At 40.4% G+C, this 15,240-nt stretch overlaps 1 protein-coding gene across 5 annotated transcripts in view; it reads right to left on the bottom strand.

Moving 5' to 3' along the window:
* ASTN2 (astrotactin 2) overlaps positions 1 to 15,240 on the bottom strand; it is a 7,150,955-nt gene that overhangs the window by 1,912,328 nt on the left and 5,223,387 nt on the right. The gene's annotated exons all lie outside the window — the stretch shown is intronic.

Here is a 15,240-nt window from a genome sequence, read left to right as displayed (position 1 = left end):
TTTTTATTTGAAAAACACATAGCGTTATTTTTAAGCCATTTCATTAAAATATTTTATCACAATGCATCATCTTCCCATACTTGTAATAAACATACCACATAAAAATGTCAGTAATCTGAGAAGTTAAACCATCTAAAAGAAAATATATGTATAGTGAACTAATTAATTAAAAAAAAAACTGTTCTTTAGTAAATTCCATTATGCTTGTTTGACAGCAGGAAATAATAAACTGAAATAGAACACCCATTAAGTCTGCAACTTAATTGCATTTAACATTCTACCTTCCTTCCATCTCCATGCTCCCAATTTCCCTTTCTCCAACTGTCCCATTCGCTCATGAATGCCTCTAGGTTTCTGTAGTCTACTTCATGGATCTGCGACCCTATCTGTGAAGAAATATTTTTCCAGCTCTAATTAGTAGTTAGTGACCACAATCTGCTGCTTAGGTCCCTTTCCCGTTTGTCATTCCTGTTGAGGATGTCGTCTTCATATCTCCGTCACATGACCTTGCACATGAATTTCATGTCTACTCTGTCTGTTCTCATTTCAAGTGAGAAGAACTCTAACTCCTCTAGTCTGTGGTCATATCCCTCCCCCTCCTCACCACAGATCTTTCTGGTAGCTTTCCTTTGGATTCCTTACCACAGCCTACTGTACACTTTCCTTTCAAGGCCTCAATAACTGCATGTAGTAATTAAGGTGTTATCTGCCCAGGGCTCAGTATAATAAAAGCATTACCTTTTTCCTTCTGGGGTCTGTTCCACTGGTATACCACACCATTATGTTTGCTTTTGCCACTGCTGTCATGTTGTTCTGGTAAAATAAATCCACATGTAAGCAACACCACCATATACTCTGTTGTCATCAGATCCACTCCCCAACTGCTACTTCACACCAGACTAGTACTATGCATTTGTTTATACTGAACATCAACTGTTCCAGTTCTACTAACTTGTTCAGTATTTCCAGATTCTTCTCTCCAGTATTCTCCACAGCTGCACCTATAACTGTATCATCAATGAAGAGGCACATGCTATTCTTTATTTCCTCAGATTTGTCATACAGTTACACACATTCCTCAGTCATAAATCTACCCCCATCCCACAAACCCCTTCATTTATTCTGCAAGACCTAGTTGAAGATCTTACTCTCTTTCCTCTGTATCTTACTTGTACCCAATGCTTGCTAACCATCAGTCTACTTCTTCAGCTACTCATTCATTCCCCACTGAGGTCGTTTCACTATGAAGTGACATCCACAAGAGCCCACTCATTTCCTAAGGCATGGCCATCTTCCAGGCAGCCAGAAGGGGAGTTTCCCTGCTTCTATAACTCCTCCATCTGGTGGTGATGTGGGCATATACAGCACTATCTGAGCCATCTCTGCCCCTCTGCAGAAATGTGCATGCTACCAGACATGCCCCCCACAAGAGTTGCAGTTAAATGTTTGAGGATTTTTTTCCCTTTATCCCACTGCAGGGTACACTACACTTGTATTCCAGTTCTCTGGCAAGACTAGTGTTGCATAATGGCACCTTAATCTTAATATTCATGACCTCCTCTGCATTAGTACCACATCCAGAATTTTTTTTTATCCTTTCTGGTACAGTCTTACATCAGCTGGCTGAACTGTTCATGGTCTGAGACATTAGTCAAGTTGTGTACCCTCTCTGCTCTGGAGCTTGGAATCTTCTAGTCAATTCATAGGTGATTCATATCCCTGATGAGTTTTACACTGCGACTCCTACCACACTCCCTTATTCTCTCCACCACTATCTCATCTCTCACCCTTGTTGTGAATGGCTGACAGTACACCTGTATTAGTTAGTTCCCACCTTCCTCTCCATTAACTGCCAGGACTCTTACTCCAGTTCTGACTCTGGCTCTTCCTTTCACTGTTTCTCGGTTTGGTGTTCTTCTTCTCTGATTTCACATCCAATCCCCTCCTTCATGCAGATTGGCACTTTACCTCATTTCTCCCTTTGCCATCCTGGCAAACCTCTTCCCATGATCCTTCATGTCCAACTATGTCTGGTCACATGTGTTTGGGATACTTGCAGTGTTCACCATACCAACCTATATTACCACCTGCAGCTTCCCATTTTCTACTCAAACTCCCTAAATTTCAGAGTATGACTACCCAGACAATGAATTACCCTTGTCTGTTTTTCTGTCATGTTCTGCATTAAATTTCATAGATTCATCTTTATTGTATAGATTAAGCAATAACTAAACAGCAATATGACATCAAAAATATGTGCAAATAAACAGAGGGGCATGGAAAGTTGCGAAGGACACTGGCTCAAGTATGCATAAACACAGTAAGTAGATAGAAAGCTCAGTTTGTGAGTCAATAAAAATGCAGACTTTCAGGGCATCCATCTATCTTGGATAATTTAACATGCCTAACTGTACAACATGCCATCAAAGTTCAAAAATGAGTCATCAAGTTCTTAAAATAACATATAAGTTGCATTTTAAGCTAACCAGACTATGGTATCCCAGTTAAATTCCATTGAGGAGGTAGACCACATACTGTGATCCCAATGACACCTGTCATTGTAGTACTGGCCTGAACCAAAGTACAGTAAACCTGGGGGGAGACTTAAGAGTTGATTTGTAGTCTGCAGTGTAACCATAAAGAACTGTAAATATATATATATATATATATATATATATATATATACTACAGTGATTACAGATTATATACAAGTTAATTACTTCGACAGAAAAAATTTTAACCCTGGAAGCAAGCTGACAGCATTTACCAACTAAATTTACAAGTTAATTATACTAAGAGTGAGAAGATCTATTTGCTCTAAGAGGGTGAAATCAAGTAACATGATCACCAGGAACAGAGAATAGGTGAATACACCTGTTTAGCAGGTTATTGGAATAATACCACCATTGATAAATTATAAACAGTTTAGCTTTGTAAAGTCGAATCACAGTGGTACGAGCGACTCGTAACCATAAAAGTGAAAACAGCGATAGTCCTTAATGTTCGAAAAACAGCAAATTGAAAAGCAGATTTGGTGTTTTTCGAACATTAATGTCGAATGAAAAAAAAAAAAAGAAGTGTAAAGCAGGGCCCCCACACCACCCCTTCTTTAATATTCTAACTCCGAGATCGCACTACAGTGGGGAAAGAGACAATTTTTCCAAACCCCACTATAATGCAATCTGCCCCACAATGTCAAATGTGCAATGAACGAATGTCACTGTGCATTCGCTCATTGCACATTCAAACCTTTTTTCATTCGGCGTTTGCAAACAGCCTTTCGAACGGTTGCTGTTCACCTGTGTGTGAATCGCCTCTCTAAAGGTAAACCTTATAAACAAGCATCTGTACATAGAAATGTAAAAAGTACATAAAATTCATGTAAAACATACTTGCCTGAGTTAAGGCAATTAACTAAGCAATCTTGTGCTGTTTAAACCATTAGAGAGCCAAGACATCCATAGCTTACCCATGCAAGAAAAGGGAGGCAAATGTTTACATACAATAATAACTAGAGTAGTTGAAAGACCTCAACAAAACAGCCCATTAAGGTATCTGGAATTGTTCTGATGATGGCAGCTGCACTGATATCTTCACTGAGAGGTCTGGAGTGAAAACTCATCTCTTTTCTTGGGCGGTGCAGTGGTACAGCGGTTAGCATTGTCACCTCACAGCAAGAGATTCTCTGGTTCGATTCTCTGCTGAGGTGCCTTCTCTGCTGAGTCTGCATGTCCTCCCTGCATTTGCGTGTTTTTTTTCTTAGGGTGCTTCAGTTTTCTCCCACATTCCAAAGACATGCACCTGGAGCATTTCTTCCCAGTCTTCCACTGAAAATAGGCTCAGTCCCAGTTGAACTTTCCCGAATAACAAATGTTACATTAATAATAAAATAAAATTTTCCTTGTGCTGACTCCTCTGTTAGATCCATGAGTAATAGGATAATGATTGTAAGTTGCTAGTGCGAATTCCCACTTAAGATCGACATTCATTGCTTAATGATCAGTCTTCAATGTTGCTGCCATACCCCCAAGCCAAACTGCATGTCAGTTTAACATACACTTCATTCAAACAATTACCTTATTGTTTAATAATAAATCTACCAGCAATTCTCAAATCACTAGAAATTCAAATTCCTTTTCCCTTAAACCCATCAGTACTTGCAGAATCAGAAAGCATCCTTTCAACTTTAGACCAACACCTCTATGTGCAGATGATCTCTCAACATAATACCTCAATATTGCTGCTGATGCACTTGCATTCCCAGTTTCTATTATTGTAAATAGATCTATTAAAGAAGAATATGTCTGGAAAAAAACTTATATTTTACCACTGCATAAAGGAGGAAACTCAGTTCTCAAACTATAGACTCATCACCATCCTCAAAAAAATCCTTCAGAAATGCACACATGCACAATAAATTCAATATCTCACTCAATATCATCAGCAGCCCCCTTTTTCCCATTTTCTTCATGGGGTTAGGGTATCGTGTTAACTGTCACCATTCTGTCTTGATTCAGTGCCACACTCCTGCCTTCTTCAACACTCTTGCCTGACTGTTGCAGATCTTCTTTCACACAATCCATCCACCTCTTTGCTGAATGTCCTTGTTTCGTATCTCACTAACAGGAAATTAATATCATCCACCCAGCATATTTTTTACCCAGGTCACAGTACCATTACTTCACTCCTAAGTTTTGTCAAGACTATAAACAACTACAACTCCGGCAACCTACCTTCAGCTTTATTTCTCCACCTACCCAAAGTTTTTGATAAGATGCAATACCAAAACCTATTTGATAAACTTTATAATCATTATCTTTTTCAAGCCTCCCTCTACTGATTCTATAGCTGTCTAAGTAATGGATTCCAAGCAATAAATGGGCAATCAGAATACTCCTCCTTCCTTCCAGTGCCAGTAGGAATTCCCCAGGATTCTATCACAGGTCCCTTGCTATTCAACATCTTTATAAATAATCTAGAGTCTGCTGCCAGGCAATTCACCTTGATCCTTTATGTAGATGGCTCCACCCCAAGATGTTTTGCCTCTAATCTAATTACTGACAAACATCTAAATGAAGCTTCCTTCACCTCCACTGAAACCTGTCTCAAGAATTCTGAGCAAATTCTGAATCCTATAAAAAAAACCTCTACTTCTATTTACACAGATGCTATTCTCCAAGCAAGATTAGCATCACTATCACCCCTTTAAACAAAACAACAAACATGAATTTGATACTCTTACCAAGATGATGGGTACTATAATAGATGACTCCTTGAAATTTGACCTCCACATTCATCAATGAATAAAAAACGCCATCTAAAAACTGGGTCTTAAGTATAACACTAAACTTTTTCTCTCAGACTCTGCTAAAAAAAAAAAAGTCTCTGCATATCAACTTCCATCTCTCCTATATGCTTCTCTTATCTTCAATAAATAAGCTAGATTAAAAGAAAAACTTGAAGAATGCTATAATAAAATAGCTAAATTCGACTCAAAGCATCCTTATAGAACCCATGACTGTATAAGCCTTAAGCAATTAAACTAGCTTGAATTAAGCAATCACTTCATCCTACAGCCTGATATATAAAACCAATAAATGCTCTGCATTAACCATATCCTACATCTCTGTTCACCACCTAGCCCCCTCCAATCTAAAGGCAAAAAGCCGCATGTGGCTCTTCCACACCTCTGCCGTGGCTCCCTGTAGATTTGAAAAATATTGGCCACTCTACCACACAATGCATACACACACACACACACACACACACACACACACACACACACACACACAGTGATCAAGCGATGGACTTTAAATATTGCTCTTATAAACTTAGAAACTTGCTAGAATAACACAACTTCTGTTGTCATGCATTCCACACACAGAGTGATGGAGCGATCTCCTGCTAGCAGCAGCATCTCGTGAAAGGTTTCCATACCTCTCAAAGTCTTACCACAAGAAATCTGGACAGAGCCACAAATAAAGGGGAACAAAGGAACAAAAATAGGGATGAACTTTAAATATTGCTCTTAGAAACTTGCTAGAATAACATGGTTTCTGTTAACATGCATTTTCCACACACACACACACACACACACACACACACACACACACACACACACACACAACACACACCTCTCAACTGTGCAGATTTTTGCAGAATGCCCCGACATTTGCTTAGTATTTCTGGTGTGTTTCTCGTAAAATTGTGGTTTTCTGGCAAATCATTGAGGGCTGAAGTCAGAAAAAAATAGACATTTGAGCTTCAGACTTCATACCCTTCAAACATTCATGCTAATGCAAAATCTGTTACTCTATCAACTTTCTAGAGCAATATTTAAAAAGCATCCCTATTTTTGGGCCTTTGTGCCCCATTATTTATGGCTTTGTCCAGATTTTTTGTTGTAAGAGGTCAAGAGATGATACACACAAACACACACTGAGAGCAATCAAGCAATCCCAACAAAGGAACACAAATAGGAACGGATTTTAAATATTGCTCTTATAAACTTAGTTCTTTTATATTTAGTATAATAAGTGTATATTAAACTTCATACACTGTGTTGTCTTCATTTTAGGGGTCACAAAGGTTTTGTGGCTCCTGATGAATTTTATTTGCTGAGAGAGGGGCAAAATGTTTCTTTTGATAGTGAATGGTGCAGACCCCTGTTCCAGACATTAACAAGTTATACAACACTACAGGAGATGCCCTATACTTAAATTACATCTCCAAAATCAGGAATTACAGCCCCCCCCCACTTAGACAAATTGATAACATACATTCTTCCAGAATATTTCTTCAAGCTAGCTAAATGTAACACTTCACCAGTGGAAATGCCAGTTAAACTCTATCTTTTTAATGCATTAGTGAATTTTCTCTCTCACTCTGTGTTATAAATTATGCAATGCCATTGCTGTACATATCTGTTTTTGTTGTCATCAAAACATTTTCATGCAATAATCAACAGAACCGTGTAACCTTGTGTACCGTACATGGCATGAACCTGCCTCGTATTATTTGTATTTACTTATATGTTACTTACATTTTTTGTGTAATTTTTCACCAGGGCTGAGACTGAAAATGGTTCATGTGGACCAGTGTTCTAATTTGGTTAACAGATAAATACATAAATATGCAGCAGAAACTCTGAAATACTTAGTATTTTTTGTCACTTAACAGACACATATCTGAGCTCTGCTTTGCTTTTGCAGTACAAAAAAAAAGTTTTCCAGTCTGGCAAGCTGTAGGCTAAACGAAATGCTGTTTGCTTCCTAGTAACTAGAAATAATGATAGTGTAACACACCTGAAGGAAAGCTTGTGGCTCTGTTTGATTTAGCACGATACAATACAAAGATGCATGTCTGACCGCTGCTTCAAAGGTACAGGGCTATTGTTCATTAGGTCTCCCAAAGCCCCGGGTTACTAGATAATATGTGGCGAACTTTTGCTTTTTTTCCCTATGCCTCTGAAACATTCTGAATTCCCTCCTGCACACCACTGTAAGAAAATGTATGACGGCTTGATTGGTTACTGGGAGAATGCATTCTCATATGCCTTCAGTTCTTGAACATGCTCTATGTATAAACGCTCAGTGACTATAGCCAGATAAATATTATGCTCTGTTTCTCCTGAGGTTACTGCCTTCTTTCTGATTGCTGCCTAATCATACCATATGTTTACTACCATGGTCAAAGGCTTTGCAGCAGATTCCGGATAATGACTCCTTGTGTGCCCTCCACTGCTCGTTATTTCGGTCTATATGTGCTGCAAGTCTTTGATTATTAAACAGTAAATGGCACTGCTGTTCTTGTATTCTTTTCCTTTTGTTAACTAACAGACATTTATTTTTGTTTCATAAGAGATTCTCTTTTGTGACTAGCAGTACTCAACAGACTTCTCAGACTAGACAGATTCTCAGTGTTGCAAACTGCTCCAGTGATTTAACTTTCTTTTTCTGTATCTCTAAATTCACACATGAACTCTGGCACATTTTTGTTCTCTCATTCAGCTTGTGGGGTAAAAGGGTAATGGGGTGGTATTATTTTTATGATGTTGAGTTAAAATCATAGTACTTCAGGGTCTCACACTCTCCACAAGACACAACCCCCCCCCCCAAAAGGAAAAACACTGCCAAGGAAGAGCAGATGGTCACATTCCGATGTGGGAAATCTAAAATCCACCTAGTCGGGGAAAGATGATGCTTACAGTGGCATGAAGATTAATAATTACATTTGCACTGATTCACTATGTAGTTATCTGCCTTATATTCCCTCCACTTTAGCAAAAGGTGTGCTGATGAGTTACCTCATAGAAAAAGATAAATATGTGATATGTCATAATGCCAACGTCAGTAGGAGGAAGTCAGGTGCATTGGAAGTTCTCCCACAATGTACTAATCCTGTGATGAAAATAAAGGGCAGAAATAAAACACTTTACATCCTTTTACTCTTAGTAAAAGAGCAATGTAAAAACCAAAATGCTACAAAATATGGTACATACAATATCTGTATTCAGCACATGAATCTAAAGCCTTCATTTGGAAGCTACAGTGATCGGTTCCAACCGCTGTGTTTGTTACAAATGTCTTGAGCGCTACTAATGACACAGGAGATACGATTTTGTAATGCAGCATAACAGCTCCCATGCTGTGAAGTATAGAAGGAATTAGAAAGAAATCCTCTGAAGCCTGGGATGTTAGTGGAAATAATGAAACCAGCAGGTAGTCACTGATTTCTCTAAGGGTGAACTGCTATACAGAAAACTTTACACAGATTTTTTTTTCCCTCTAGACTTTTGCTGAGCAGTTGTTAAATTATTTTATGCAAAGAAATGCACTTATCCGAGTACTGTATCATTCACACCCAAATACGCAAGTGTAGCTATACCTAAGGAGAGAGTAGAGTATGTATGGTAGTAGTTCATGCTTTTCATAAAGAAAAGGATAAGAATGTAGCATCAGATAGCTTGTCTAAGGTTAGGCAGCTGAAAGACTCAAGAGGGCAGTACAAATCAAAAACAAGTGCACTGAATTCTGGCAATTACAGCTAGTACATATGATGAGTAAATGTACAGCAAGAAGCTTAAGCAGCAAACCAAAAAGAAAGAGTGGCAATTGAAATACGATAAGGATGGTCTAATATAAAAATGGTATGAACACAAACCAAGAATATTAGACACGTATCACACTTTTGAAGAAAAGTCTTGATAATGTTTCCCTTCACAAGTCTAGCTTTGCTGCTGAATGCTGAGATTGTTTAGATATTTATTTTTTAATATGCGATTCGCATGGTAGGCTGAGGGAAAATCATTTCTAAATAGTAGTCAGCATATATAGATATACAATCCAATATGCTTACATCAGGTTGATATTTGGTAAAGGAGATTTTCCTTGCTACATGTGTGGTGCAAAGGGATAAATCCTGACTGAGACTCTGGTGATATGGGATCATTTAGCAACCTAAGACCCTGTTGAAGCTGGTAGATAAGGTGGGATAGACTGGCTAATGTTGGACCCCATTCCTAGGAATGGGAGGCAGCCTGACCCCTGCTACATAACTGACACCTAGCAGAGGCTGGTGTTCCAACATGTGACAGAAGGGTTGAGAAGTGCACACCCACCAAGCTGCATGTCACATTGTAGCTACACTCTGACTTGTCCACTGAAGTGCATGCATGTTACCTACATAGTGTTGTGGGGTTATCTGCATAGTGTTGTGGGGCTATTCAGAAATTAGGCTGCCGTAATCACACTTGAGATTAGGCCAAGCAAAAGCTCACCTTCCTTGTACTGGTTTAGATTGTTACTACTCCTGGCTCTCACCCATTAATTATAGGCCTCAAAATCTTTGTTGAAGAAAACATTAAAAATATTGAGGGACATAGGCCCAAAATCAGGGACAACTTTTAAATATTGCTCTAATTCACTGAGAAGGTTAACAGAAGAAAATGCATTTTCTGAAGCATAAAAAAGTATGCTTTCATGCCTGGCATTACTTCCTGTCTGCAATACTTACTGATTTACCAGAACATTCAAAATGTAATGAGGGTCAGGGCAAAAGTATGATGCAAAATCAGAGACAGTTGAGATCTATGACCATGGCTGTCACTCATTAAGCACTGCCATGGGGAGAATGAATGGTATTAAGGCTGGTAGGAGGGGCTGATGAATTCTGTGCCTGGGGGAGGAGGACTTAAAATGCAAAAGATATTATTCAAAACAAACTGAGCTTCTAAATAAGAATTTACCGTCATGGGGGAATTACATTATTCAATTTGTCTTTTCTTGATTTAATGATGGAATACACTGCGTTTAACTGCTGTGCATCTTCATAGTCACCTAGCGGATCCTGATGTATGTATCAATAAGTACTATTTGATTAGCTACTGTCTAACATAACTTCTGCTAACCTACCATTACAGGGGGTCGCCCATTACCAGCAATTCAAAAAACAGATGAGAGAAAACTAGATATAGTAGTCCATGACAAAAAGACAAAAGTAACATTGATCATTCGAACTGTTAACACCCAGTGATTACAGTTTCTTATGTACAGACAGACACAAAGTCATAAAATATCAGGATTTGCTGGTTGAAATCACAGCAATATGGAATGACGATACCTAGACAGTTCCAAAAGTAGTAGGAGCAATGAGTCTCATAAAAAAGAATTGAGAGTCATATTTAGATATGCTAATAATACATGTAACTTCATATGAATTGCAGAAGTCAGTTCTGGGCACATTGTGGGTGCTGCGAAAAGCACATTTGGCTAACATCAAAGACTGAAACACTACTAATGTCATGAATTTTAATCATAACCTGACTTAGGAATGAGGTCCATTCCTGTCATAGTATTAGAAACCCAGACGACTTGAGAAATGTAACCAACAAATCCTGATGCGTATCTGCAAGTACTGCATTATTAGCTACTGTGTAACCCAACTTCAGAGCTTTTGTAAATAGTTCATCCATACATAATCCAGATCTACTGCAGCAGTTTCCCTCAAATGTCTGGCAATGCCCTGAAACAGACAGGTACCTTGAGTTGACATTTTACCATTAAAAGTAGCCATGAAGTTTCACCAATACATAGTTGCACAAAGGCAGCTAGTTTGCAGTGACAAGCACTGTCCCCGGAGTTGTGAACCAGATACGTCTGACTTTACTCTCTATTTTTCCAGCAACTGTCTAATCAATAAAAAGGGCCTGCTGCCATGGAGCTTTCTCACTATCTCTGTTGCTAGCTTGGTGGATGTGGGAATCCTGAGGCAATGCAGAAATCGCCTCATGTTGACTGACAATCAGCTAATTCTCAAACAAACCAATAAGGTATACAAGAAAGAAATATTTACACATTGTCACTGGAGGCAAAGCTCTCACATAAAAGCAATACTAATATCAGTCAGGTTGTCAGAAGTTCATACATTGCACCCATCACACACAGCATGAATCAGACACACAGACACACACATGCTGAGACACTTAAATGTAACCTTCCTAAACCCCAAAGACATCCTAGATAAAAGCGCACATAACAAAATGCCCTCAGCAGCTGCAAATGCACTCTTTCAAAACAACACCCACATCAACGCATACAGCCACTTCTAGGCCCATAAGGCAAGTCACCACACAACCCAACATTGTGGTCAATGGAGACTCTATTGTGAGACACACTGATTTCTCTCACCAGGCTGAGTAAGGAGAATGTCATGGTTATTTGTTTATCAGGGGCCAGGATCCGCCAAATGATGCATGCACTCAGCTCAGTGGACCACAAATACTAGTATGACTCAGTCATAGTCCACGTGGGTGTAAATGATCTGAGACATACATCCCTAGACTATATGAAAACAGACATAATGGAGCTCTCAGAATATGTGCCACAGGCTGGTAAGAGCCTAGCACTGAGAATAATTCTGCCTTCTCCATGGAAGATGCCACAATACGAACAGATGATGACTCACTTTAATAATTAGCTTAATTTCTGGTGTCATTCTAAGGGGGTGCAATATTTGTCAGCATGGAAGGAAATGGACAACAGACCACACTGCTTTGCCAGGGATGGTCTGCACCTCTCCCCTCTAGGATTTTAAATATTAACTAAAACACTGTCCTCCTCATAGAGCCGTTTTTAGGCAATGCCAGACTAATAAGCCTTATAGGTTTATAGGTAGGTACTAGGCTATCTGCCCAAAGGCATTTATAAGCCTAGACAGAATTTGTTGGCTTTTGCCATCCCTTAGATTAGTTCCTTGTGCCTCTGTCCAGCAGAGCCACTGAAGTGATCCCCGGGGTAAACTTTCTGGTTCCCATCCACTCGACAAGGTTTCTTTTGAAGAGTGTTAGCGAGGAGCTCTGCCTAATGTAGATTGGAATCTTATTCCAAAGCATGGGAAGTCTCTGGGACAGGAATCTATCCCTACAGCATGTCCTATTTATTGTTGTGGTGAGGTTTAGATCCCTAGAGCATGTGGCTCCAGGGGATAAGGTTTTCTTTAGGTGGAGCATGTCCATCAATTCTGGGTTGGTCATGGCCTTGTATGTCAGGCAGAGATTACCTCTGAGTAGGCGGTATGCAACAGAGTACAGCTGGAGTTTCTTCAGTCGAGCTGCATAGGGCATCTGTTTGAGGCCAGTGATCCTCTTGGTGAGGTACTTCTGTGGTCTTTTCAGTTGTTGCAGGTGTCTTGTAAGGTACATCCCAAATGGGGCGTTTTACTCTATGATGGGTCCGATGAGCGATGAGTAGAGGGGGGCACAATGACCTCTTTTGATCTGGATGCGAACCTTTTTGTGATTAAGTGGGCCATGCAGAAGGATTTTCTAACCACTTTGACAATGTGATTATCAAAGGTAAGATTACTATCTACTTGGGTCCCCAGATCCCTTATTACGTCTTCCGTATTTAGGGGACCACCACCTATGTGGTAGTTTGTGGGTACTTTGTTTTTTCCAAAGGGGATGACTATGCACTTTTTGCATTTAGCTTGAGGCCATGATTTTGACACCAGATAAGGGTCTCAGTGAGACCCTTTTGGAGGATGTCTGTCAGCTGGAGAGTCAATTATAGCCCCTAGTTTGCAGTCGTCTGTGAACTTGGTCAGCCATAGTCCTCCTGTGCTTGTCTGTACCTCTGAGAAGTATATGCCGAACAGGAGGGGTCCTAGGACTGAGCCCTGGGGAACACCACTTGTAACCGGTTTAGAGTCGGACCTAGCTCCCGCAACTCTCACCATGTGGGTTCTGTCTGTGAGCCAGTTGGCAACCCATCTTGTGACGTAGGGGTTTATGTTCAGACTGGTGAGCTTGTCTATAATACCAGAATGGGGAATGGTGTCGAAGGCCTTAGCAAAGTCTAGGTAGGCTGTGTGTACCATCTTTCCCTCATCTATAGCCCTGGTAACTGTCTCAAAGAAGTCCGCCAGGTTTAGGAGGCATGATCTGCCCTTAACAAAGTGGAACTGGGTAGGGTCCAGTGTTTGGAGGTTCCCAATGTCTCTGTTAATGAGGTCTATGATGATGCACTCCATAGCCTTGCAGACCAACCTAGTCAGGCTTATAGGGCGATAGTTCCCAGGGTCTCTTTGTGGCTCCACCTTTGTGGAGTGGAATAACCATTGCTGTGCACCACTCTATGGGTACGTAGCCTGTGGAGAGGCTGAGTTTGAACAGTGTGTTTAGGTGAGAGGTTAGTTCGTCTTTGAGCTCATGTAGGACGCAGCCTGGGACACCGTCCAGTCCCATTGATGCTGTGTTTTTGGCTTTGGAAAGGGCTATGTGTTGCCTTCCAACATAAATCAAAACCAAGAAAATATGAAGGTCTCAATGCCAGGAGACAAAACAAGAAACTCAACTGTCTACAAGCTTTCTTCACCCTAGGGAATACTGATGTCTGTGCAGTTGGTGAGATGTTCATAGGTGTGTACTAGGCTAATGACCCTGGAGCCTTTACAAGCCTAGCCCAAAAAAATTGCCCCGGCATCGTGCCATCCGATGTTAGTAGGGCAACTGGAATGATCCCTCGAGTGAATCTTCTGTTACCCATCCACTCATCATGATTTCTCTTGAAGAGGGCCAGCGAGGTGATCTGCTTGACATGAATGGGAAGCTTATTCCAGAGTATGGACAGTCTTTGGGAGATGAACCTGTCCCTCCAGCATGTTCTGTTAATTGTGGTAATGAGGTTGTGATCTCTGGAGAGTGTAGTGCAGGGGGATTGGGATTTCCTTAGGTGTAGCATTTCAAGTAGGGCTGGGCTGGACATGGCTTTGTAAGTCAAGCAGAGATCACCTCTAAGTAGACGATAAGAGACAGAGAACAGCTGCAGTTTCTTGAGTCTGTCCATATAGGACATGTGTTTAAGGCCCAGGATACTTTTTGTGAGGTACTTTTGTGGCCTCTCCAGCTGTTGTAGGGTCTGGTAAAGTAAATGTCAAATGGGGCATTATATTCAATGACTGGTCTAATGAGGGATGAGGAGAGAGGGATGATGACCTCTTTCTTCCTGGATGCAAAACCTTTGGTTACAAGATGTGCCACGTAGAAGGATTTTCTGACCACAGTGGCAATATAGTGGTTGAAGGTGAGATGGCTGTCGTCCTGGGTGCCCAGATCTCTTATGGCCCCTTCAGTGTTCAGTGGGCTCCCATCAATGTGATAATTCGTGGGAACTGAGTTTTTTCCAAAGTGGATGATAATGCATTTTTTGGTGTTAAGATTCAGGCCAGGGTTCCAACACCAGTCATTGGTCTCAGAGAGGCCTTTTTGTAGGATGTCTGAAATTTGGTAATAGGTTGGACAGTGAGTGTCTACAGTAAGTTCAAATACATGTTATGGGTTTCCTGGCTCATAGACTGAAACCTATACCTTGCAAGAAAGTGGTTTGGTATTTTGTCGATGGTGATTTGAATGTGAAGAAGATGCAGACAGCACCCCACCAGTGCAAGGATATAATGCCTTCCTCACATTTAGTCCAGTCGCTACACAGGCAGAGACTAAAGGTCTAGGTGTCTCAATTTATATAAAAAATAAATATGCCTCAAGATGTTCAAGCAGAGTGATGCCCTTGAGCATTTTGCAGAATTCTTAGTTGTATGCCACATCTCATAATCAAACTGTAAACTTTATTCTCTTAATCCAGCTCCTTTACCACTACCCGGAACATAGCGGCTCTGGGCTTGCAAGATGTCGCTTCCACCCAGCCTGAAAAGTTATCAGTTTCCCATCTTTCTACATAAAAT

Source organism: Protopterus annectens, chromosome 16.part0, assembly GCF_019279795.1.
Source record: "Protopterus annectens isolate FY-2018-M chromosome 16.part0, PAN1.0, whole genome shotgun sequence".
In the NCBI taxonomy this organism is placed as follows: domain Eukaryota; kingdom Metazoa; phylum Chordata; order Ceratodontiformes; family Protopteridae; genus Protopterus; species Protopterus annectens.
Note: the sequence above shows the minus strand (reverse complement) of the source record. Positions and strands in the feature narration are given on the sequence as shown.